Source organism: Gymnoscopelus braueri, assembly GCF_963280865.1.
Source record: "Gymnoscopelus braueri genome assembly, chromosome: 12".
Classification (NCBI taxonomy): Eukaryota; Metazoa; Chordata; class Actinopteri; order Myctophiformes; family Myctophidae; genus Gymnoscopelus; species Gymnoscopelus braueri.
The window spans coordinates 13,408,781-13,435,803 of record NC_137614.1 but is presented as its reverse complement, the minus strand read 5'-3'; positions in this window follow the sequence as shown (position 1 = coordinate 13,435,803).

Here is a 27,023-nt window from a genome sequence, read left to right as displayed (position 1 = left end):
CAGACACTCTCTACTGCCCACACACACACGCAACCACCCCCACACACACACACACACACACACACACACACACACACACACAAATGCCGTGCCTGTCCAATGCCTATTGTCAAAGCTACTATATCATCCTCCTAAAATTTGACAAACCTCTGTAGTGTGTGTGTGTGGTGTAGTGCGTGGTGAGGCCAAAATTGGATCTGCCTGTTTCTCCTCAGTGGCTGGAGCAATTGATCTGAATTTGCACACTGACCATTATCAAAATCTCAGCTGTTTATTAGCATTTTTTTGTTCGCTGGCTCCCGGGTTGCCAGATCATGTGCGCATATCCCCCCACGGGTATGGTCTAGTTCTACTAAACGAGTAAAGGGTCTTGAGGGTCGTGATTGAGATAAATGCATGTTCTCTGTCACGATCATGTCCAGCTGGGATTTCTCTGTTGTACCCTGGAAAAGAAAACTGACGAACCCACTTTTTTAAATTATTAGTAGTATTAGTACTATGTATTACACCCACATGCTGGTGACTAAGGTTGGGTCCTTTTAGAATTGTAGCGATTCCAGTTCCTTATCGATTCCCTCTTAACTGTCCGATTCCTTAACGGTCCGATTCCTTAACGGTTCCCTTTAACAATTCCTATATAATCCTATATACAGTACAGTATACCTCACTGGTTCTCAACAAGGACCCTCTGGGTTACTTGAGGGGGTTCTAAATGGACCCCTTACAGGTCTATAACTCTTACCCTAACGGGTCCATTTGGTTCCATTTGTAAACACTCAAGAGTTTTGTTCGTCCTTGAAATGAAAGTTTGAGGACCACTGGTATTGTCTTGTATAGCAGACATGAAGTCCACATAGCAGCCCTGACAGTGTGATAAAAACCTCAATGTTGGATCCACGGTTCCTCCTGTTCCGGATCCCTACCCCAGTAGTTCTTAAACTTTTTCATGTCAAGGACCCCCAAATTGATATGTATTTGACCGCGGACCCCCATCTGAAAAAAATGTGTGCCAGGGACCCCCCATACAAGATTTGTGTTCAAATGTTTCAAAAGTATTACAAATGTCAAGCATTTTTGCAAGATTTTTTTTGAAAATAGCAGATCTACAAGCTCACAACAATGTTGCGTTGTGAGCTTGTAGATGGGCTATTTTCAAATAGCCAATGTATAGGGCTCAAGTGGTTAAACTGAATTGAATGCAAAATTAACTCATTTTGCTGGGATCCCTCTGGTACCCCCCCAAGGACCCCTGGGGGTCCCCGTACCCCACTTTGAGAACCAATGCCCTACCCTACTGGTGAGTCAAACAGAGCTGTAGGTGAATAGTAACTGTACCATACACTGTATTTGTGGGGCACATGAAACTCATCCAACCACAAATGATGAGTCATTGACCTTCCGTACAATTCTTACTGTTAATGTATCCAGTGGTAGACAGTAACTAAGTATATTTCCTTGAGTACTGTACTTTTTTTTTTCTCCCAACCATATGAATTTCACTCACACGCTACATTTCAAATAGAAATATTGTACTTTTGACTCCATTTCTAGGAGGTAGATAGATTTGCCAGTTGCCTATTAACATTTGACACCCCATCATTCAGATATGATGCACAGTCATGACTACTGCCAGATACAGCCTTGTTTATCCGCACACTCACTCAATCATGCACACATGCGCGCACACACACACACACACACACACACACACACACACACACACACACACACACACACACACGCATGTACGCACGCACGCATGCACGAGTACACATCTGCAATAGATCAGCCTGATCTCCAGAGATTACCGTAACATTGCACGGAACGAGTGCACTTCATTCCGTGGATAGCCGCCTCGGAACTCCCGAATTGCGTGCATATGTACGGCGAGTCCCACGGTGGGCGTAACCAGTCGCAACCCGGAAAAACCCGGAAGCAGAGCAGTCCCCACAAAAAAAATTACGATTCTGTGCCTATCGGTACATAACTCAAACGGCGCTGAGTAGGCACAGGCGAACGTCCCACCGTTCAGGACGGCAACTCGGTCGCCTTAGCTCCCTCGGTGGTCCTTCACGGGGTGACAGTTCGCCTGTGACTGCGCGCCTCCGAAATGGTTTTGTCACAAAGGGCGCCGTACCATATGCACGCAATTCGGGAGTTCCGAGGCGGCTATCCACGGAATGAAGTGCACTTGTTCCGTGCAATGTTACGGTAATCTCTGGAGATCGGGTTGAATAGATAGATAGATAGATAGATAGATAGATAGATAGATAGATAGATAGATAGATAGTTCTCCACTGTGATCCATGCATCACACAGAGACTGTCCTCCACTGTGATCCATGCATCACACAGAGACTGTTCCACGCTCAACACCTCCTTACAGTAAACACACACAGTGTCAGAGTGTCACCCCAGGATCCTCACCGTGGCCACTGTGGGGGAACCAGAGATTCTTCAGTACAGCGGGCACAGTGCGTGCACGCACGCACACACACACACACACACACACACACACACACACACACACACACACAAGCATTCCTATTCTGGGGGGGGCATTCGCCCCAAAATGCAGATCTACAAGCTCACAACATGTCGCACGAGATTTATACATTTATTTTATTTAGTGTAAAAAGCGATCAATGTACAGTTGTAACTCAAACTAAAAGCCTGATTTACAGTATAGGTGGTGTCATCGTGAAACCAAAAGCGGCTGATAACACAAGCTCCACACAAAGTGTTGAAGCGTTGCGGTGGTTCCACCAGAGTTAAAACGGTTGGCGGTATAATTGGCTTGGCGTGGCTGTCCCGTCTGTCAGTCACGTTGTGGACAGTGACAGGGTGGAGGCACCCGGCTGTCAGGATGTTCCTGCTGCTCTCTGAGCAAACACAGGAACCTATGGCTGCCTCACCCACTCGTTGCACAAACCTTTACACACACACACAGGTTTGTATTACTAAATGTTTTACCTTAAGCCGCAAAAATAGCAGATCTACGAGCTATTTTTCGGTGCATGACACTTGGCACGCGACTAAGTATAAATCATGTTTATCTAATTCCAACCCCTAAACATAACCTCAAAATGTCTAGTCCTAACACTAACCCCAAGCTGAATCTTTTTCGGATGTATCTCTTAACATTTTTTATTTGATTTTCTTTGGTCCTCACAACGTATATTTCTCATATTCCACACCCACACACGCACACGCACACGCACACACACACACGTCTCTCTTTCTACTATATCTACCGTAACAGAAAGAGTCCTTTTGAACACCTACGATACCTGATAAAGGTCAGTTGGACCAAAGCGTTGTTCTTTACTCAATGTTTTTTTGTATTTCCTACGCTCACACACACACACACACACACACACACACACACACACACACACACACACACACACACACACACACACACACACACACACACACACACACACACACACACACACACACACACACACACACACACACACACACACACGTATTGCCACACAAGACCTAACCACAAACAATAACAAATAAATGTTCTGCACAGAGAGGAATAGAAAATAATCTCTCTCTCTCTCTCTCTCTCTCTCTCTCTCTCTCTCTCTCTCTCTCTCTCTCTCTCTCTCACCCCTCCCTCCCCCCTCTCTGTCTCCTTTCCTTTCCTGGTTTATAATGGATGCTTTAAGTGAGTGTGATTGAAGGGTAAACCTCCAGGGGGAATATTGAGCAGCACTGTCATGCTGATGCGGCACAGGAACACCACTCAGAGGAACAATGGATTTGATGGCAGAATGGAGGAAGGGAGGGGGGGGGGGGGTTAAAAGAAACTAGATGAAATAGACACAGATCTCACAAAATAACGTTGCCATAGAATATTGATTCTCAATCTTTTTCACTTCAAGGACCATTTGGTTCAATTTGTACATCTTTCAGAGTTACAGACCCGCAAGAGTCCATTTGTGCCTTGAGCACAGAAGGTTTGAAAACCACTGTTATAGAGATCTGATGCAGGATCATTTCCTGCGTACTGCCTGGGTCTACATAATGGGGAGTGCTCCTGACTCCTGAGCAGACAATTTTCACATTTGAATTCTCCATGCACTTTGTGGCTGCTAGGTTGTGTGTACTTTCACAGTTTGGCCAGTAGATGGCATTTGTACCTGTTGCACACAATAAAAGGTTACACTTGATCCACAGAGAATGTGACTGCTGGCTCCCTCCTGTCAACACCACCACCAATCCAGAGACATTACAAACACAGAAAGGCATACTTGTTTTTCTTTCCAGTGTCATATTTCACCAATACGCTGTCAGCACTAATGACATTGCGATTGTTTCAGAATATGAAATGTTGCGTCAGGAACACAGCGAGATTGTTATGATAAAGCTTATGGAACAATGATAGGACGTGACACAAGTCTGTGATAACACACGTACACACACACACACACACACACGTACACACACACACGCACACAGCTGTAAATCTGTTTAATCACTTGAACCCCAGCATCCATGGGAACATTAGCCAAAAATAGCCGATCTACAAGCTCACAATGTGTCGCAAGATTTGGTGTAGACAGATAAAAAGTGCAGAGCCAACTCAGGTGTAGTTTACCAAGTCTAGAGGATTTTTTAACGTAGACGGCGACGGCTTACATGGCAAATAGATTTTCCAAGAACAGAGTGAATATCACTCTACTGTTTTTTATTCTACTTTTTTTAAGCTGATGGATCAGACTCTGCAGCCCAAACACTTCCCATCATTCTCTCAATAAGAGAGTGAAACCTCTGGACAAATGAACATTGACTTTGGCTCAGCACAGGCATATACAGAGCAGAGGCATGCATGTTAATGGGAGTATGGGGGGGTTACCTCCCTACACTGTAAAATCATGAGTGATAATTTAAAAAATGTAACCAAATGGACCCTTACATTTCTACATTCTCCGAGTTACAAATGGATAAAATAACACTGAGAAATTTAATATGGAAATGCTATTTTCCCAACAGCAATATTTGATCCATATTTGGTCCATTTGTTAACAATACTGAGGATTGTGTATCCCCTTTTGTGTGATTCCAGGAAGGGAGGAAAGGAGTGTAGTGTAAAAAGATATATAGACTACATGGGCTGTTTAGCAATAAGGCGCATACCATCATGGATGTGGATGGAAGCCGGTGTTTGATCTCTTTTTTCCTTTTAGGGGCCAGAAGAGCCCGATGTGTGAGAAGCCAAGGCGTCATTTATCGACTCCTTCCAGGGGGACAGTCGATCACATTTAACAGTTGGAACCGCAGCGGCGGATATGATTCATAAACCCTCTCATGATCCTTTAATTAACCAGTGAAGATAAATGGCACACGTCAGCGACTGCATGGCCGTGCTGGTCTGCCCTTCTCCCCTCATACAAGGGCTTATATGGAGTCTTCTGCACACGTACGCACACGCACACACACACACACACACACACACACACACACACACACACACACACACTGTGATGTGCTCTGCATAGCAATGGGATAATGGTGATCATACACAGAGTCTTCCGGGCCAAACCGATTCAGAATGTACGTGTCGTTTATCTTAGCGCGCAGGACAGAACAGTTCACATGGCGTGGGTGCATACCGTATTATGCTGAATTTCTATGACATCTGCGTGGTATGAGAGTTCATGGTAATGTCTACAGAGGCTCGGTGTGCAGGCAGATATGTTGCTACTTTATTCACAATATGTTCTCCAACCTCCCACTAATGTAAGCCTCTCCTCAGCCCCATCAGCCAGCTGAAATCCTGCCAACACAACACATCATCGCTTACATTTGAATTTCCTTCTCGTTCCCTCCCTCCTTCTCCAATTCTTTCTTCCACATTTCCTCTACCTCCAACTTAGAGATAACGCACGCACGCACGCACGCACACACACATTTCTTTGTGAGGTTGAAACTCTTTCTGTCTCTTTCTCACAGATTTCATGTTCTGTCTACTGTCTATCTCTCCACTTTCTCCTCCTCTGTTCATTTTTGAGCTGAGCGCCAATTAAGGCAACCTGGCATATTCTGGTGCTGGTAAAAGTCAGTGTGAGTGGGAGGTATTTTCTGGCATGAGAGACTGCAGTGGAACTGTCCTGCTTCTGTCCTGAACTGTCCTCCTCTGTCCTGAACTGTTGTTTCTGGGAAGGACCCAAACTACACCATGGCTGTCTTAAACATATGTCTCTCTCCCTCTCCCTGTGAGAGTGTGTGTTAACTGTATGTTCATGTACTGGTACCACTGTGTGCCTCCCACCGTTCTACCTCGCTGTGCATTGCAGCTGCCAGGCAGACGGATCTCTGCAGTACAACGTGGGAGGAAGGTAGACCAGCCGTGGGTTTTACTCCATACTCATCATCAGTGACTTACCGTATACACACACGCACACACGCACACACACACACACACAGAGGAACTGAGTCATCGGCAAGATGCATTTTCTCTCTCATCCAGTTCCTTGTTTCCACACCAGCTGGTGTTATAAGTTCCAAGCTCAAATTTGCATTCATCGTTTTCAAACGTGACGTGTTGTGAGCTTATAGGCCATATCCATTTTCTTAACATTTTGTTATGTTATAAAGTTATTAAATACTAGACCATACCCGTCGGAGGATAAGAGCACCCAAAGTGCGTCATGGTCCGCTTGTTTCACGGATGGTCCGCTTGTTTCACCGATGTGGCAACACCGGCGCTTGTTGCACGCACATGATTTGGCAACCCGGGAGCCAGCGAACACAAAAACGCTAATTAACAGCTGACATTCGGGGAAAGTGAAAAACGGGCTTCGCTGTTCCATGCACATGGTAATGGTCAATGGCTGTGTGCAAATGCAGATCAATTGCTCCAGCCACTGAGGAGAACTGGGCAGAAGAGATTTTGGGGACAAACACACACACAGACGGGGACAGAGCTCTGTAGAATTATAGGATGATGATGCAAGTCATTTCTTTGTATGTTTAAGGTATTTGTCATATCTGCCTCGTGGAAATTTTGCTTACGAGTACGGTAGTTTTATTCATATGTAAAAAAAATCGCGCAAGTCCAGTTCTCAGCGTTTTTGACGATCCGACCAAAAAACTGTTAAGATGTCAGAGGCGTGCCGTCTCAAGCGGACATGAGCCACGGCAGTCACCGCTGAGCGAGCTTAAGTGAGCGAGTCGCCGCACCGAGTGTTGAGAAGTCGTCTTTGAGCCGACCCAACGCCGTCCGAGTTATGTCACGATAGGCACAGAATCGTAAATCATATATTCCCCAAAAGTCATATAGTGACTTTATTGCCCCCCCTTCACGTCACATGTGGACGTTTGATCAAAATTGTGCCAGAAAGGCTTGGGCTGCGGCGTGGCGGTCCAGGCACCCTGGGCTGCAATGCCAGCCTGACAGCATGTCGCGGGTTCGAGTCCCGATCCCGACGACCTTTGCTGCGTGTCACACCACATCTCTCTCCCCATTTCCTGTCAGTCACCTGTCCTATCATTAAAGGCATAAAAGCACAAAGTAAAATCTTTAAAGAGGTGGTGCCATGGTTTTGCACTTTTTCTGTTTTTCATGTGTCTATGAGGTTGATAGAACGTCATTAAGCCCCCTGGTGGTGTTTTTATGGTGTTTTATGTCTTCTCTGACTATTTTGAGTTTCTACCTGGAGGCTGAAACCTTGAGGGTCAAACGTGCCAATAGAAAAACAGCGCTTTAGTGACATAGTAAAAACATACCCTCCCCCTCATTATCATAACACAACAGGTGTGGGCATGAGGAGGAGGAGGGACTAGGACAGGTGGGTGGTGCTAAGGTGGTGGAGGAGGTGCTAAGGTGAGAACCAGGTATACTTAATGAACTGGAGGCGTGTCCACATAAAAACATAATTTTAACAATTTCTGTACACTTTTTTGAAAAAAATCTTCCTCCAAGTATAACCATAATACCTGATGATTATGTTTTAGGGGGGGGAAATCACTGAAAATCACGGCACCCCGTCTTTAAAAAAATAGTCAAAATATGACTCCTCGCCCCTCTCCTCTCCTCCTCGCCCCTCTCCTCTCCTCCTCGCCCCTCTCCTCTCTTCCTCCCCCCTCTCCTCTCTTCTTCTTTGGTCTCCTCTCCACCATCTCTGTGGAACATGGCTGTGAACACTTCACCACTTTTACATGCCAGTGCTGAGGTCCTGATTAATGAGGCTTAAGCTGGAGCTAAACATGCCACCCCAAAGGAGAACATGTTAGCTAAACAAATACTGGCCCAAACCTTTGGACCACACACACACACACACATCATGAAGAGACACTCCTGCTTTCTCTGGACACCAGCAGCAGGATTACATTATCTGCCAACAAGTGTCGAAAATATTGATTCATCCAATTATCTCCCGTTGGCGAGAGATCTGCTCATGAATCAGAATGAGCTGATTCATGCTGGTAACAGTTTAAAGTTCATGGAGTTCACACGTTATGTTATTAATAGACAGCCATACAGTTTGCTTGACCACGAAATGCTAACAAAATGTTATTTAAATAGCTTGTTGTTTTGTGCTCGGTTTGATGTTTACCTGGTATCCTAGTGACTTTTCAGCGCTTATTTTATGTCTAGGGTTCATGACATTTACTCTGATCTTGCACTTTGTAAGTAGCCCTGGCGTTTGCTAAATGTCTAGATTTGCAATTATAATTGTACTGTCAGTGTGTGTGTGTGTGTGTGTGTGAGTGTGAGTGTGAGTGTGAGTGTGTGTGTGTGTGTGTGTGTGTGTGTGTGGGTGTGTGTGTGTGTGTGTGTGTGTGTGTGTGTGTGTGTGTGTGTGTGTACACGTGCGTGCGTGCGTGTGTGTGTGTGTGTGTGTCTAGGTGTGAGTATATGTGGAGGTGTATGTGTACCCATGGATATGTGTGTATGCTTAAATGTGTGTGCATATGCATTCCTGTGGATATGCGTGGGTGTGTTAGCTTGCAAGCTTGCATATACAGTACTTCCCTCTGGCTTGGTCATAGCCAGGTCAGTCCCTGGTCTAAAAGACAGCGGTGCTGTGAAGCTACAGAATGCGAAAGTGTCTCCATGTCCCGCACTATCATGCTCTATCCACTAGGTCACGATCACAAAATTTAAGTTGACGATTAATTGTCATACAAATAATAGCGATTAACGATTTAATTGTGTTCTCGGCATTGAACATTGGAACATATCCAAATGTAATTTCTGTTTGCCTTTTAGGCTTTGTAATCAAAAATTACAAAGGGCAGATATGACAAATAACTTAAATATACAAAGAAATTACTGACATATTTAATAATTTTATAAAATAGCAGAAATAGCTGCAAGCTTACAACGCGTCACTTCGTTTCTGCTTTTTTTATTTTGACGATTATGCAAAATTATTATTATCTAAAATTATCTAAAATAATTGCCATTAGACAATTATGTAATAATTGTGACAGGCCAACTATCCCCAGATTCCCGACCCCACGCACGCACGTACGCATGCGCGCACGCACACTCACTCACACACTCACGCACTCGCACACGCACACGCCTATCCTCCAGCTGAGGTGATGATGCCCTCTCTAGCCCTAAGGAGCTCAAGGTTGATCATGTAAGGTCTCACACCCCCCAATGAGACCCAGGATTTTTCTCTCAGGATCAGCCCTTCTTCTTGGATGGTACACCTCCTCCCAAGGCTCACAAAAACCAGCATTTTCTGCATAGTTGACCACTTGACCTCATAAGTGCTGATGAATATGGTCAAAGATCTTATTTAGTTTTGCACGCCAACAAGGCAAGCGAGTGCCTAACTTGATATGTAAGTCCTCCCAAAAGAGGATTGTTTTTTGTTTCAGTGGCTAGTTCTATTCTTTGCAGCAGACAGCACGGAAACGAGAGATGTTTTTCCTTTTATTTTTAGACCTACTGGCCTCGCTCAGCCTCCGGGCTGGACTCTGTGTCCTTTCAAATTTCAGGAGTCTTTCATTTACGTCTACTGGTCATCTGCAATTTACAATTTAGGCATTTAGCACGCAATCTTATTCAGAGCGACTTACAAGCGAGATCAAAGTAAGCATTGTAAGCATGAACCCTAGTCAACAAACAACAAAGTAAATAGTTTCACAAGTAGAGTGCAAAGGGAACAATGCAGTGCCACAAAGAAACTAGGACACCGGGTAAACAATGAACCTAATAAACCTAATGCAAAACCAGTAAAAAGCCTAGTTTAAATGACGCAGGAACTGAATTGTCTCAGCAACAGCTAATCCAACGTTTACTTCACCTGTGGTCGACAGACACGCAGTTCATGAAGCATCTCTGCACAATGGGATGGCACCATCCATCTGCACTTCAAAAGTGTGAATTAATTAAAAGCTTGCAAATCAAAGACGTAACCAAAGGCACCAAATGAGATTGAGAAAATCTCTTGCACAGCCTTTCTGGAGATATTGAATGAACGGTTTATTTGAATGGTTTATTTTCAGTCTTTGTTTACAACAAATCAAAACACACTTGTGTGGACAAAACAAAAATCATCATCACAAATGTACATATCCAACCAACTCACACAAAATCCAAATTCAATGACCAAAAAAAGGAATAGGCTGAGGCACAATTATTAAATATTAAAATGTGTGCAGTCTTTAGAGCAAAAAGTATTACTCAAATTCCTTTTCTAGGTCTCCATCATTGTTCTGTTAGTGAAGAAATATCAGTTCTTGCAGTAAAATACCGCTATTCACTCTAATTACCTAACATTTCCTGGACGACAGGTAACTATGTTTTATGTTGTCTGCATGCAGTTAAATGCACACATGCAGAGTCTGTGTGTGAGTGCATCATGCATGTGCACATGCGTGAGTATGAATGAATAAAAAAAGCATGTGTGTATCTAATAATGTCTGTATAATAAAGTATACTACTCTGGTTACCACCAGTTGAGTGCCATTTCCTGTTGATGTGGGTATAAGCATATACCCACATATGTGTGTGTGTGTGTGTGTGTGTGTGTGTGTGTGTGTGTGTGTGTGTGTGTGTGTGTGTGTGTGTGTGTGTGTGTGTGTGTGTGTGTGTGTGTGTGTGTGTGTGTGTGTGTCACACACACACACACACACACACAAATCCATTACTGACCCCAGTGTTATGAAACAGTAAGGCCGCGGACAGATGTACATTTTCTGGGGGGTGAGAAGCTAGGCATTGCATGATGCACAACATAGGATAGACTGAGTAATATACCGTATCTAAAACATCCAGCCTGTTTGTGTGCCTGGAAGGGGGTGTGGAGGCCACGGTTTTGAATTCTGCTGGAAGTTGCTTTTGAGGAATGGATTGGAGCAAGAAGGGAATACGAAGGGGAAAAGAGAGAGAGAGAGAGAGAGAGAGAGAGAGAGAGAGAGAGAGAGGTGAAAGGGAGAGATTCTCCTCTCTGTACAGAATGTTTATTTGTTATTGTTTGTTGTTAGATCTTGTGTGGCAATACTTGTTCAGAGTTGTGCATGATAAAGAATGAGAAAGAGAGATGGAGAGAAGGAGAGTACAGCAGGTAGGTGGTTATGGTAAGTCAAATGAGTCAAATGCTTAATGTTTGATCCGGTGCTGCAGTCTCCAACCAAAGAAGGGTTATAAAAGCACCTTGATCTTCTGCACAAATTCTCCCATACTCTCCCAAAATTATGACATTCCAAAAAGGATCCAGCCTCCAGCACCACAGACGTTTTTTTAATGATTGCCTAGAACATAAATAAATGATTCCAAACCTCGGCCGAAACATTCAAAATTCAAAAGAGAGCATTTACATTTTATAATCACCTAAAAGAGATTGACCCTGCTCCTTAACAAAGCCCTCACCTACAGAGAGAATCTAGAGAGATGCCCCCACAGCCAGCTGGTTCTGGGCCTCTGTTCACAAACACAAGCAGAGCCACCAGACAGAAACCCCACCAGACTAAACCAAATTATAAGAAAAGAAAAAGGAAAAAGAAAAAGAAAAAAGAAAAGAAGACTATCTGAAACATTGGAAAGAATCAACCAAAAACCAGAGCAAATTGGAATGTTATTTGGCCCTAAACAGAGAACAAGAACAAGACAGAATGTGCACTCACTGCACACAAAATGAGCTGCACGTTCTAACTACCTGCCAACTTTATATTAGAGACACATATATTCCACAGACTCCCAACACCCAAAAAGTGTTTGAAAAGATGACAAACAATAACAAAAAAACTTCCATATCTGCTGAGGGAAGTACAACAATGTGCAAGGACATCCAAAGGAATATGACCACCATAAAGAAGACCGTCTAACTTATGCATATTCCTGCACTATCGATACATCGTAGACCTACCGTACATATAAACCGTGCAAAAGTTTCTAGTTTTATTTTAAGATATCTTTACTTACTGCATCTGTACATATGCATATATTCTTAACAGCAAAACCTACATTTTGTGTGTTTGCATTTTTAAATACATTTTACTTACAATGTTGCAGCTCTATTTACACATTTCTTTATTCTATTAGGCCACAAAGCCCCTTTTGGGGGGGGGGACGAGAGAGAGAGAGAGAGAGAGAGAGAGAGAGAGAGAGAGAGAGAGAGAGAGAGAGAGAGAGAGAGAGAGAGAGAAAAAAAAATGCTTATCGACAGTAAGTAAGTAAGTAAGTACATTTTATTTATATAGCACTTCTCACAGAGATGGCTCACAAAGTGCTTCACATACATAGAGATTAAAAACAAAACAAGGTATTAAAATAAGTAGAACAGTAAAAAGCCTGTACAATAGACTCAAGTATACAGCAAATAATGATACGTGGACATACAATCAAATAACTTTTTTAAAAGCTTGTTCAAATAATAGCGTTTTAAGATTGTATTTAAAAATGTCAACAGAAAGTGCAGTTCTCAAGGCAAGTGGAAGAGCATTCCACAGCTTGGCAGCTACAGCCCGAAAGGCTCTGTCACCTTTTGTAATTAGATTAGTGTTGGGAACTATTAACAGACCCTCTTCAGCAGACCTAAGGGCCCTCCCTGGCACATAACGTGGGACCAGGTCGGTTAAGTATTTCGGGGCCTGACCATGCAAAGCTCTGTAGGTGAGCACCAGGACCTTGAAATGGACCCTAAAGTGTACAGGAAGCCAGTGTAATGAGGCCAGGACTGGGGTGATGTGGCACCTTCTGCTGGACCTGGTCAACAGTCTGGCAGCAGTATTCTGAATTTGCTGGAGGCGGTTCATGTTTGATTTATTGAGGCAGGTGAATAGTGAGTTGCAATAATCCAACCGTGAGGAGACAAATGCGTGTATAATCATTTCAAGTTCTGGGAGGGAGACAATTTACCTAAGTTTTGCTATGTTCCTAAGGTGGAAGAAACATGTCCGGGTAACTGATTTGACGTGAGTGTCTAGATGCATAGACTGATCGAAAATAACCCAGAGGTTTCTGAGGTTGGGGCGCACTTTGTCTCTGAGGGAACCAAGAGCATCAACCACCTTGGGAACGATGCTGTCAGGAGCAACAATAAGCAGCTCAGTCTTTGCTTCGTTTAGCTGGAGGAAATTGTTTGACATCCAGGTCTTAATGGCAGACATGCACTCTAATAAAATGTTAAAATTAAAATCAGCAGGGCTCTTTGTATTAAAAGAATAGTACAATTGGATATCATCTGCATAAAAATGGTAGGACATGCCTTTAAAAGTACTGATAATGTGTCCTAGTGGTAGCATATAAAGTGCAAATAAGGTTGGTCCAAGGACTGAGCCCTGGGGGACACCACATGAAAGGGGAACAGAGTCTGACACATGTGGGCCCACAGCAACTGAGAACCGTCTACCTGTCAGGTAGGAGGCAAACCAGTCAAGGGCGGTCCCCGTGACCCCTATCTGATCCCTGAGCCTATCTATTAAAACATTGTGATCAATTGTATCAAAAGCAGCACTCATGTCAAGTAGCACCAGGATAGGACAGTAAGGGAACGGTTTGCTTCGGTGGAGTGACAGTCCTACTACAAATCCTGCAAAGCCACTATGCAGTAAAATCCTGAGTGTTATAATGTAATGCAAATGTAACCAAATGGACCTCCTTCACTCAGGGTTTTACTGTGTAGCAGGCATCTTGTCCCTATAACGTATAGCAGATGGTTCATGAAGGATGTACAGCATATGGACCCGAATCAGATGATGAAAGAAAGCAGGGGATTTGGTCCTCTCCTCTCCTCTCTCTCTCCTCCGTAGACCCAGCAAGAGACAGGAAGAGCTCCATGACCTCCGGCACAGTGGGAGTCACATGACCACTGACCCTTATACCCGAATGTGGAGCTAGTACTGAAACGGCATGAATGTGGAGCTAGTACTGAAACGGCATGAATGTGGAGCTAGTACTGAAACGGCATGAATGTGGAGCTAGTACTGAAACGGCATGAATGTGGAGCTACTGAAACGGCATGAATGTGGAGCTAGTACTGAAACGGCATGAATGTGGAGCTAGTACTGCAACAGCATGAATGTGGAGTTAGTACTGAAACGGCATGAATGTGGAGCTAGTACTGAAACGGCATGAATGTGGAGCTAGTACTGAAACGGCATGAATGTGGAGCTAGTACTGAAACGGCATGAATGTGGAGCTAGTATTGAAACGGCATGAATGTGGAGCTAGTACTGCAAAACAACATCTATCATTACTTCTATCATGTACCATTTAACCCATTCAATCCGTGTCATTTTAGATTTCAGCTATGGCCATTATTTTATGCTTTGGCTATTCAAAAATACCAGATATACAAGCTCATCTATATTTTGTTCAAGGGGGTCCCTGGAACAAAATATTTTGAGATTGGGGTCCGCGACCAAACACATTTGTCATGTCCTTGACATGACAAAGTTTGAGAACCACTGATAGTGTAGCAACATACGGTTTTCAGAAAACTGTTAGGATTTAGAAGACATTTGTAGATGCGTTCCCGAATTGAATGGGTTAACCACTTGAAGCCAAGCATCCCTATCTCGTGGCGAGTATGTGGCGAAATTAACAGATGTGCAGTACAAGCACATAAGCTGTACATAGGCTGTTTTCGGGGGAAGATGTTTAGTGTAGACTCTACACCAAATATAATACTGTAGATGGACCAGTATAGAGCCCTGGGGGACCCCAGTCAACTATGTATATAGGGGGTTCAAGTGGTTAAATTCCTCTTGTTCCACCAAAGAGGAATAAACAAGACTGTACAAAAGCAAACTGCGGACAAAGCAACCCCATGGTCATGGGACTGGAACAAACCACCTCCCTCCACACGGTCATTTGATGATGCATTTCTGCACCTTTTTATTTTTTTCCCGCCCCTGCGAGCCATGGGGGCCGTGAGCTAAGATAATATTTGGATGCATTAGCTTCGCCAGCACAATCTGTCTAAGTAGAGCCATTATAGATAAGCATCGTTGACAGTTTCCTCTGCCCCCCGCCCCCACTCTCCCCCTGTACGCCATGTTCTGTTCTGCACAACAGCTAGTGGCCTGACCACATGGTACTACAAACCACTGACCCCCTCCCCCCATACACACACGTACACGTACACGTACACGTACACACACTCACACTAACCCAAACCCTGCTACAAAGCCCCTTTTGTTCCATTGCAGTCAAGGAAAATGGCAATGAACGCAAACCTTTCAGTTAGACCAGGATGGCTGCAACCATCAGTGTTTTTCTTTTAAGGGGTAGAAGGGGAAGCGAGACAGCTGAATGTGTTTTCGTGTCCCATCTGGAACCTGTTGTGTGTGTGTGACACACACACACACACACACACACACACACACACACACACACACACACACACACACACACACACACACACACACACACACACACACACACACACACACACACACACACACACACACACACACACACACACACACACACACACACACACACACACACACACACACACTCTCACTCCCTCTCTCTCTTTCCATCACCCTCCCCATGTCTCTCGGTCTCTCTCATGATCCAACTTCAGGTGTCCAGGTTTTGCACACAGTACTTTACATACGCCCACCTTTGCCAGTAAAAAGTGATTAACAATGATCATCGCTAACGAAGAACGCCTGGGGTGGAGGTTTGTAGCAACAAACCTTCAAGAGTAGTTTTTTTTTTTTTTTTTTTTTTTAATTTCTACACGTATGCTATATTCTCCATTACTTTATTTTTAATTACAATTTTTTCTTTTTCATTTTTTCCCCTCTACATCCCTTCCTTTTCTTGGATTGAACTTAAAGGTAGGGTAAGTGATATGTTTTGGTTAAAAAAAAAAAGCTTTATGTTAGGTTAAAGCTCTATATTATGATAGTAATAATTGAGTGTTTGTTCAGTCACAGGGGTCTCCCCGTCTCTCCAGCTCTTTAATAAACAGAAGAAAAAAAATTTAGGTAGGTGACAACATTTCAGCCAATCAGGAGAGAGTACCCATTTATTAGTTTCATTTTGATAGTGATCAGGTTCCAATTTTGTCTGCACATTTCTTTGTGTCATCACTTCCAATTTCACTTGTTTAATCTGTATCCTGTCTAAGTTCTCTATCCTGATTGGATAACATTGGTATTCCGACCTGAAAATGCATTTTCTGTTTAATAAAGAGCTGGAGCCACCATGTCGGTGGCTTCTGTTACTGAACAAACACTCTATAGCAATGAGTACTATCAGAATATAGAGCTATTTAACACTTATTTTAGCCAAAGAAAATCACTTACCTTACCTTTAAATTACTAAGTTTGGTTATTTATAGGAAGGGTATATAGTACTGTTTTACCTCCCCTATAGAACCCAAGGGAGGGTGGGAGGGAGGATGGGAGGGTGGGTTGGACAATTGATCCTCTAGTGATCAAACTGATCACTCGTGGTCACTCTGCCTAACCAAATGGGAGGGGATGTGTTTGTCCTGTCTTTTTATGTTTATGATGTGGAAAAAAACAAGGAGTGTCACTAACAGAAACTCTGTAACTCTGTACTTCTCTGCACTTCTCCTTGAATAAAGAAACGTAATAATAAAAAAAAGAGTAGGGTTGGGATCCTTTAGGATTTTAACGATACCAATTCCTTATCGGTTCCCTTTAATGATTCCTAAAAGGGGTTCCTAATGGACCCTTACAGGTCTGTAACTCTGAGAGTGTACAAATGGAACCAAATGGACCCTTACGGGTTCCATTTGTACACTCTCAGAATTATGGTGGTCTTTGAATTTAAAACGTTTTAAGAACCACCGGTGTTGTAATATAGCAGACGTGAAGTCCACATAACCAGCTCTGACAGTGTGATAAAGCCGGTTCCAGAAACGGATTCCAAATGTGATGGAACCAATTCCGGTTCCTCAATGTTGGATCCTGGTTCCTCCGGTTCCGGAATCCCAACCCTATAATCAAGAGTCAGGTGACTTTGATTTGATAACTGGCCCTGAAGCCGGTGCGGTCTAATGACCACAATGTGATATGGTCTCAGTGGAGTCCTCAGGACTGAGTTCAACCTGGACAGACCTACAGTATGACAGACCTGCACCACCAGGGCTACGCTAAAATAAAGGACTCATATAATACATACTAATATCACGCCAGTTCTTAATCCATCCCAGAAAACTGCAGGTCTGCTGCCACTCTTATTTCTTTTAAAACACAACTAAAGACATTTCTGATTACCGCTGCCTTTGATTGAGTTCTTTTTCTTTTTCTCTTTTCTTTTCTTTTCTGCACTGTAACTATACATCTTTACTTCTTTAGTTTTATGCATCCTAATGTCATTTTGTTATTTTATAATTGCGTTTCGGTTGCTTGATGTTCTGTGTAAAGCACATTGAATTGCCTTGTTGTTGAAATGTGCTATACAAATACAACTACCTTGCCTTGCTTGCCTTGCCACTAATATTAAGATTTCCAAATTATTATGATTTCCGCAGACGCCACCACCAAACCCATCACTTTTTTATACAACAACAACAACAGACAAATACCCAAACCAGCAGTATTTCCAGAAACTGAAATGACAGTGGGTTGGTTGTCGTTGGCACCGGCACAGAAATCTGAGACCTTTTTTATACAACCGAGTCAAGAAGGCTCAGTCATGGGAGGTTTGTGTTTCGGTCAGGAGGAGCAAATGGTTTTCCTAGTAGCTCAGACTGGTTTGACGAGGCCAATGTTTGGTCTGGCATTCCGGGGGTTTGTGGACACAGAACTGGTCTTGCCATGGACAAAAATACCACTCTGCCAGGTCTTACCTGTTCTTCCTCTCCTCTCTGGGTTGTCTGGGGCGCCCTGTTCCCACTCCAGCCCACCGTCTGTCTCCCAGTGGCCCGTGGCAGATACCTTGCTCTCCTCGCACGTCGGTGGATCTCCCTCACTGCCTTCTGTGAGCTGCACAGACGCACGCACGCACGCACGCGCACACACACACACACACACACACAAACACAGATGTTGTTCGTTAAGTGTTAGTGCTGGTTAAGTATAACAGATTAAAGCAAAATCAAATCTCACAACTGAAAAATGCAAGTTCTAATGTGCGATCTGTGAAACAGCGTGAAAGGAGCCCTGCACACTAGCGCTGTTTCCAAAACAATTAACACAATATGTAAAATGATGATGTTTAAGTCATGTTGTTCCTGCTGTTCAAATACCTGTCAACCAGGTGAAGGAACAAAATGTTTGCCTGGACCGCTGGCGTAGCGGTCCAGGCACCTAGGCTCAGTGTGGCCTGACAGTGTGTCGCGGGTTCGAATCCCGATCCCGACAGCCTTTGCTGCATGTCACTCCCAATATCTGTCCTGTCCTGTCAATAAAGACGTAAAAGCCCCAAAAATATATATCTTTAAAAAAAAACAGGTGAAGTAATCACCGATTGAGGCTTAACCTTTGCTTTTATGAAATATCCGAGACCATAAGGGTTTATGGAAGATGCATCTGAACATATTGCTAGTTTGACAAATGCTCTAATCTTAAAATAATAACAGAAAATAGCCTGTCTACAAGCTCGACACATTCAGAGCCTGTAGACACTACAGCAGAGCAATACACATTGTAACAACAAAAAAAAATAGCTTTTAGCCATTAACCACTTAAACCCTATATTGATCGAGGTCCAACCAGGGGTCTGTATTTGGTCCCCTAATTTTTTTCCCCTCTAAACCAAATCTCTTTGCCAGAAATAGCCTAACTACAAGCTCAGTTGTGAGCTTGTAGAGCTGCTATTTTTGCAGAATATGTATGAACCCTAGGGTTCATGTGGTTAAATCTAGGGCAGGCGAGGGTTCTCAAAGTGGGGTCCGGGGACCCCCAGGGGTCCTTGGGAGGGTTCCAGGGGGTCCCCAGCAAAAGTAGTTAATATAGCGTCACAATAATTTTAACCACTTTAATCATTTATGTTGGCTATTAAAAAGATAGCAGATATATAAGCACACAGCGCGTCACTTTTTGCAGAGCTGCGAGATTGTACATCTGCTATTTTAGGAACAATTTTGAGTAAAAATTTTGAATAATCAAAAATAAAATACATATCATTTTGGGGATCCTTGACATGCTCTAGGCCAGGGTAAGGGTCCATGTGGTTCAACTGGGGTAAGGAGGGTTTAGCAGCAGCAGAATAGATGATCATAAAGGCAACCAATGAGTTATCACTGCTCTCAGGGATGAGGGGAGATTAGAATCACTACCTGTGATAGGTTTTGCTACTGTACCTGCTGAGGAAGCCACAGATTAGCCTCATTATCCTTATCATCCTACTGTATTGTATGTCTTACTGATGAATTGAGTACAATCACAATGGAGCACAATGGAGACAAGCACCTGGGGGCTTTTAGTGTTATCCTTTTAGCAAAACTTGGTCTGTACTAGCCTGGTAAACCCTCCCTCCGGAAATCTCATTTCTATTTGATTCCAGGAGTGAGTCTGGGCTGATCGCCCATTCTGCAATATCGGCTGCAGGCTGGAGTTGGGCGGGAGTAATACCGTTGACTGACAACCCCTTCAGCCAATGATATTTTTTCCCCTTCAGCCAATCAGCAGTTCACCACTCTAATGTGACGCAAACGGGACTTTTGAGAAAGCCATGCCCAAAATGGGTTGCCTTATTCGGATACATGGGTGTCACTGCCCACCCCTACCGGTTCTCTAAATTTTTATTTTTAAATAGGCTTTGTCATGATTAATTGACCACATATATGAAGTTAAACAACTAAATTCTATCCAAACGATTTATTATAAGTAAATTCCGTGCCTCAAAATAGAAGTTAGAGAGCTTTTTGAAGTCAAAAAATAGCGGACATTATAGCGGACAAGAAAAAGATGGCTGCCGTTCGTGTTTTGGGCTCACTCGAACTCGCCACCTGATTGGCCAACTGTCGCTGTCAATCACAGAACGATGTGCGACGACGCTGATAGGCTCGGTTAGCTGGTAATTCCACTAGAAACCCCCACAATGGGCTATCAGGCCAGACTCACTCCTGGAATCAAATAGAAATGAGATTTCCGGAGGGAGGGTTTACCAGGCTAGGTCTGTACTACTTGTACTGTTAACAATCTTGCTAAATGAAGTATTCAATCACTCAGTCAGTTAATTTGCATCCAAACAAGTTAAAAACACTTACAAGCTGTGACATGATCAGTTTGCTCACAAAGCATTATGTAAAATGGTATTAAATTGGATTAAATACAAAATAATTATAAGAGCTGAGCTAGCAACCGGGCTATGTTTTGAGGAATTTGCTGACTTAATGCGTCTCCAAAAATGAGTCGTCGACTGTGGGGTTTTGGAGTCTAGATGTAAGCCATCAGGTTCCATGATGTAAACAGCTGTCATCTCACTGAAGAGACCTACAGCATTTGTGTTTTCAGAAGTGTCTGCCTGGACAGGGAGAGGGGAAAAAGGGCAAGAGAGGGAGTGAAGGAGAGCGGGAATTGAGCTATAAAATTGCAGAGTACCAGTGAGGCGTTAGGCCTCTTCGTGAGTGCAGTTTGTTTATGGTGGGATGTCTTAATCACTGCTCCTCCGTTTCCTGTACTGTGCGCTTCCAGAAACATCCAAGATTCCTCCCAATGGGTAGAAACGAGACCAGCTAGAGTAAACCCTTAGTTTTGATCATTTATCATTTCTCTGAATCTCTCTCTAAATCTATCTCACTTTTCAGGTCGATGGGAGATATATAGCGATAATGTGAGATGAAGGGCGCCGTTTTTAGACCCACACCCTGGACATCTGAGGTCAAGATAATGGGCTTGTACGCAGTGACAGCAATTATGTCTGATGTGTGTCGTAGATATGGTGCCGAAGATGAGTTAGAGCATTGCGGTTCCCCCAAGAGGTCCTTGTGGGGGTCCCCAGCAAAAGTAGTTAATATAGCATCACAATCATTTTAAGCACTTTATCCATATTTTAGACGTTGGCTATTCAAAAATAGCAGATATACAAGCTTACTGCGCGGAACGATTTTTGATATTTTTTTAAAAGGTATATTTTTTACATAAATCTCCCTGGCACAAAACATTTTCAGATGGGGGTCCACGGCCAAATACATATCAATTATGGGGGTCCTTGCCACTAAAAGGTTTGAGAGCCACAGAGTTAGAGGTCAACCGCGTTACGATTCCTGGAAGCAGTTAAAAGAGCTTCTACCATCAGGTTTAGGTCAGTGTTTCTCAAAGTGGTGTCCGGGGACAGCCATGGGTCCTGGAGGGGGTTTCAGGGGGTCCCCAACTAAATTAGTTAATATATAGCATCGAAATCTGTTCACAACTACATCAGCTATTTTTAAACAATTTTGAAAGATAAATGGAAAATGTGGAATACATGTTTGAAACATTTTTAACACAAATGCTGTACAAAATATTTTCAGATGGGGGTCCGAGGCCAAATGCATGTTAATTTGTGGGTCCTTGGCTTGAAAAAGTTTGAGAACCAATGGTCTTAAACCAGGGGTACCATCTTCTCTGTCTTTTTCCCCACACAAACACACACACACACACACACACACACGCACACATAATGAAATGTTGCTTAAGTAGTAAAGCCATCGGGCATGCAGCATCATCTTCAGCACATTTCAGATTTTCCAAACGAGCAAAGCGGAGTCTCTCCATGTGTCGACTGACCCCCAAATCCCCTCACCACCCACCCCTGTCGGTTTGAATGTCGACAAACGGTAAAGCTTTCACATAAACCAGCTCCTGCTGCGTATACTGTGTATATCCAAACAAACACGCCTACACGCCAGAGCCAGCAGCAAAACAAGACTCACCCACTGTTGATTGGGCATGGCCAGGGAGGTCAGCATGTCAGCCATGGCTCCCAACATCTGGTCAGTGCGCCCTTGGTTCTTCTGCAGAGCCTTCATTCTCCCACACAGAGCTCCCTTTAGCCTCCTTCAAGATCTCAACACTTTCACTCAATCTCTCTCCTCCTGGAAACTCCACTGCTATTATGAGTCTGACTCAAGTCTCCTCCTCTCTCCCGCAGTCTCCCTCTCTCTCCCTCTCTCTCCCCCTCTCTCTGTCCTTCTGTTTTCACCTCTCACTGTGCCAGAGTTTGGGAGTTGAGTCGCCGTAGCCCGTCTTGGTGTGCATGCTCTGACCCACAGGAACGCTCATGCACATGAATAATGATCCTGGAAGGGGAGAACATGTTTTTGTCTGGACAAGGAGGGGTGGGGTGGGGGAGTGTGTGTGTGTTGGGGGGGGGGGGGGATTACGTGGCTTGGCAGGATCCCCAGAGCTCTCCTCTCTCTGTCTCTGTCCCTCCCCTCCTTATGGACAGACAGACAGACACACACACATACACACAGGTGGCCTAGCACACGTTATGTCTTTATAAATCTTGAATGGTCCTGTGAATATGTCCTCTTCCAACTTAACGCTTCTCTCCTTCAATATGAGGACAGAATATTCCTTTGTGTTTGGTTGAAGAAGTACGTTGGACCAATGTGAACGTTAGTGTGTGTCAGTGTGTGTGTGTGTGTGTGTGTGTGTGTGTGTGTGTGTGTGTGTGTGTGTGTGTGTCAGCTCCATGCTGTCAGCTCCATGCTGTGATATTGCCCTGCAGCCTTGCTCTCTCCTTCTCCCCCGGCTCTTTGAAGGCTATAAAACTGCTTTTGCGTTGACTTGAGGGGCTGCTGTGCTGACCAATCTCACCCTCTTCAAAATTCCGCCTTTTCTTCCTCGTCATTGGCTACAGAGGAACACCACCCCCTCTCCCCCGAAACTCTCCTCCTCTGTCCCATCCATCCATCCATCCATCCTCATATACCCATGGCGCTCACTTGTGGATTCACATTCAGACAGCTTCATCCTCTTGTCTCCGCGTCTTGGAATCTGTTCTCTTATGTTCCTGACACCCTTGCTCTCTTTCTGGCTCCTTATCATGCCCCGGTCTCTGGCAGTAGACACATGGTTTGGGTGAACTCATAAAGGAGCAGGGCAGACCCAAATAAGGTATCAACACACACAACCCACAGAGCACAACTCCCTCCATTTAAAAGATACGGTTACACGTTGATGTGTAACCGTATCTCGTAAAGCGTGCGAATGGAGCCTAATGTACCAATATGGGTAACACTGAGGATTTTATTGAGTACTGAAGTCCTTTAAGGACTGAAATCAAACCCACGATTGTACTAGAATATAAAAATGTGAGGTTCTTGATCGCTAAAAAAGATGTGGAGCACATATTCAGCTGACAGACTTACCTAAGGTAGGGCGGGAGTGGAAAGTGCGTGTACTCGAGTGTGTGCATGGAAAGATGACTGTACGTGCGTGTGTTTGTGAGCTTGTGTGAGTGTGTATTGATTGCAAACTGTTAATATGCAAAGACAAGCACAGGGAAGTACAGTTCAATACAAGGTCTTGTTGAGAGGATTTTAAACCCTGGCCTGTTTCCATTGGGGTCCTTTGAACTCAATTCATCGAAACATTTAATGACATACAAATATACACTACTATGAGTATGCAAAAACATCATATAAACGGTAAAGGGTAGAAATCAAAACAGTAAACAGTTCGGGGGGTGGGGGGTATTTTTTACAGGGGCCAGTTCCGAATTGCAGCCACCTGTGTGTGTGTGTGTGTGTGTGTGTGTGTGTGTGTGTGTGTGTGTGTGTGTGTGTGTGTGTGTGTGTGTGTGTGTGTGTGTGTGTGTGTGTGTGTGTGTGTGTGTGTGCTTAGCATCGTAATGAATCCAGCTGGCAGACATTTGAGTGGACACCAATACGTGATCAAAATAGTAACCCTCGTAGTCCATCATGTTGGAGGGCCGCAACAAAACACAGTCTAAAACAGTAGTTATTTTTCCTGTCAAGGACCCCCAAATTGACATTGACTGCGGACCACCATCTGAAAATGTTTTGTGCCAGGGACCCCCAGAAGAGAAGATTTGTGTTTAATACATATACATATACATAATATGTATATGTATATGTATATTATACATATACACACACACACACACAATTTTTCAAACACTTTAAGATTTTTCAAAAATGTAAAAAGGACAAGCAGATGAACAAGCTCGCAGCGTGGCACGAAGTGAGCTTGTATATCTGCTATTTCTGAATAGCCAACGTATAAAATATGTTTAAAGGGGTTCAAATGATTGTGTTGCTGTATTAACCAATTTTGCTGGGGACCCCCTGGAACCCCCTCAAGGACCCCTGGGGGTAGCACTGTTGCTTTGCTTGGTATCCTATAACCATCAACCAATGAGAACTCACCACATGGGTCAGTCAAAGGGCAATCCAGCAAAATTGATCACATGATCATTTTCTGGCCATGAGCTGTCCAACAACCGACCACCCCCCAGCCCAATCCAATTTGGTGCCAATTGCAGGTGTGTATATGTGTGTGTGTGTGTGTGTGTGTGTGTGTGTGTGTGTGTGTGTGCGCGCGCATATCGGATTGTGAAAGTCGATTAATCTCCTTTGACAAATGATCCCCTCTGGAGAGCATATCAGAGCATCGTTGCTCATTCCTTATTCACAGGATAATTCACACACACACACACACACACACACACACACACACACACACACACACACACACACACACACACACACACACACACACACACACACACACACACACACACACACACACACACACACACACACACACACACACACACACACACACACACACACACACACACACACACACACACACACACACACACACTCAAGCACTCCTCCCTGCTGTGCCTTGTGCGTGATCAGATTTGGGTGCGCTGAACTTCCACCGGCAGCAGCAGCAGCAGGTCTCTCATTCCTGCCGGTTAATGGAGGCCGGAGATGTACGATGACTGTTCAGGACAAGAGACTAAAGAGTCATGCTTCACTGCCACAGAGCCCAGTATAACGCTGCAGAGGACAGAGCCAAGCGCTATTAAGACCGATCCAGGAAAAGACTCAGCCAGGAAGCTAATATTAGCTCAGCCCGTGGCTTCTTTAGAATCAGTTTGCTGGCTAAACTTAGTTCCCTGCTCCCCAGACCTCTTACTTCCTCCCCCCCTGCCCCCATGGTTGACCACAGCTGGGTATTGTGGTGGTTATAAGGGATTTGTGCTTAGTTGCACGCCAATGTAAAATAACCGATCTAAAAGCTCACAACGCGTTGCGATGCAATGCATTGAGAGCTTGTAGACCAGCTATTTTCGGTGCACGATCCCGGTGCGCAACCAAATAGGCTATAAATCAAACATACGGGTGAATGGACTGGGACCAGCAACCAGTCCGCATCTTGCGTGACTTATATGCGAAAAGGGGGCCCAGAATAGATGTTAATTTCTTTTCTCAATGACTAGATAATAACTGTGGCTCGTGGTAAGGGAACACTGGGTAACTTGAGTATCAGGGTTCTGGGAATCTGAACGAAATGTTCTTTCATTGCCTATCAAAATAGAATTCAATAAAAAAAAGACTTTGTTTTCTGCAGGCGGCCAGCATAATGGTAACGGTTATTTAGGGAAGATAAACACAGCAAACTGTTGGGAGTTTGTAGGGTGAGCTGTGCTGCCCTCCACTGGTGCAGCAGCTATAGACCAGCTGCTCTGAGGAAATAAACAGAGTTTGTACAAGTGTAAGGAGATCATTTATCTTTTTCCTTTACGCAGCATGTTGAGATCTGTCCTAAGGTGGTGAATCGGATCGGGGGCACAAGACTGGAGAGGATGGAGGACTTTCACCAATGGCTTGTGTTCCTCAGGGAATTTAAAGTAAGTAAGGTAGTGAATCTCCTCTGTGCTCTTCTTTCCCAGCCCTGCCCTCTCCTCGTGCCAAGCCAACTTCCCTTTCCTCAGTCTTACTTCCTCTCAACCTCACTTCTGTTGTCAGCCTCTCATAAGACATAAGTCACTTCCATCTCTGTGTGCTTTGTTTTGCGTCTTCCTGTAAGCGCAGATGGATGCATGCTATCAAGACATTTTAGAGCGAGCCCGTAATAATGAGTCAACATCCCTTTTTTAGCTCTTCCTTCTTCTTTTGTCCTAAAATAGCTCCATTTGACTGAATGGGCCAACTAAGATCTATCATACAATAGATCTGACTGTACAATACAGTATTAAGAGCAGATTTTTTTTACATAAGCATTTGGTTGGTGATATTTGATGGGATTGAACTTGTGAATGGGTGCAGGCCACAGTTGTCTCTGTTAACCTTTTAGCATCTGCCACTATCAGTCTCTATATATAAATTAATTTGATAAACGTTTTGTCATGGTGCATCTGGGTGACGCAGAGGTCAAACCCTCACACCCCATATAGGTTCTGGTTTGTTTCCTGGGAGTCTCCAGCTTGGCTGAATGACCACTTTTGACAGTGGCCTAGACTTACATCGTTGTGCATGACACCAGTGTATGTCGAAGTACAAATCAGGTGTTGCTTGTAAACATACTGAGGAATGTTGGAAAACATGTAGAAGAAAATGGTACACAATATACGTGTGTGTGTGTGTGTGTGTGTGTGTGTGTGTGTGTGTGTGTGTGTGTGTGTGTGTGTGTGTGTGTGTGTGTGTG